The sequence below is a fragment of the Mastomys coucha genome, unplaced genomic scaffold, assembly GCF_008632895.1.
Source record: "Mastomys coucha isolate ucsf_1 unplaced genomic scaffold, UCSF_Mcou_1 pScaffold11, whole genome shotgun sequence".
Lineage (NCBI taxonomy): Eukaryota > Metazoa > Chordata > Mammalia > Rodentia > Muridae > Mastomys > Mastomys coucha.
In genome coordinates, this window is record NW_022196893.1 from 34,133,725 (window position 1) to 34,134,825 (window position 1,101).

At 42.1% G+C, this 1,101-nt stretch overlaps 1 non-coding gene across 1 annotated transcript; it reads right to left on the reverse strand.

The window, feature by feature from the left end:
- Positions 1-579: 579 nt before the first annotated feature.
- LOC116083011 lies at positions 580-686 on the reverse strand. Its single transcript, XR_004115569.1, has one exon. It is a non-coding gene; the product is annotated as a U6 spliceosomal RNA (small nuclear RNA).
- Positions 687-1,101: the final 415 nt, after the last annotated feature.

The following is a 1,101-nucleotide window of genomic DNA, read 5'->3' on the forward strand; positions in this document are numbered from 1 at the left end:
AGATTTACTTTATGTGTATGAATGTTTTGCCTGCATGTATGTGTGTGCACCACATGCACCTGGTGCCTACAGAGGTCATACGAGGGTGTTAAATCCCCCATGGAATAGAAGTTAAGGACTTTGGGTGTCAACATGTGGTTGCTGGGAATTGAACTAGGTCCTCTGCAAGTGCTTTTCAGTGCTGAGCCAACTCTCCAGGCTGAACATATTTTTCTGAATATGTTTGTGTGCTTTGGGCAATTCTGGATATTGAGCTCACGATCTTAGGCATGTCAGGCAAATACTTTACCACTAGGCAATGACCCCAGACTACATCTACTTAATATGGTCTAAACGTGTTTAATATCTCCCATTATCTTTCCTTTTCTTTTCTTTTTCTTTCTTTTCTCTTTCTTTTTTCTTTTTTTTTCTTCTTCTTTTGTATTTTTTTCGAGACAGAGTTTCTCTGTGTATCTCTGGCTGTCCTGGAACTCACTCTGTAGACCAGGCTGGCCTCAAACTCAGAAATCCACCTGCCTCTGCCTCCCAAGTGCTGGGATTAAAGGCGTGCATCACCATTGCTTGACTTTTTCTGTTTTAAAAAATATGGAACGCTTCACGAATTTGCGTGTCATCCTTGTGCAGGGGCCATGCTAATCTTCTCTGTATCGTTCCAATTTTAGTATATGTGCTGCCAAAGCGAGCACTTCTTTTTCTTTTTTAAGATTTATTTATCTTTTTTTTTGTAAAGATTTATTTATTTATTATATGTAAGTACACTGTAGCTGTCTTCAGACAGCACCAGAAGAGGGCGTCAGAACTCATTACGGGTGGTTGTGAGCCACCATGTGGTTGCTGGGATTTGAACTCATGACCTTCTGAAGAGCAGTCGGTGCTCTTACCCGCTGAGCCATCTCACCAGCCCCAAGATTTATTTATCTTATGTATGAGTACATAGTTGCTGTCTTCAGACACACCAGAAGAAGGCATTGAATCCCATTACAGATGATTGTGAGCCACCATGTGGTTGCTGGGAATTGAACTCAGGACCTCTGGAAGAGCAGTCAGTGCTCTTAACCACTGAGGCATCTCTCCAGCCCCCTACTCTTTCTTTTCATGTGT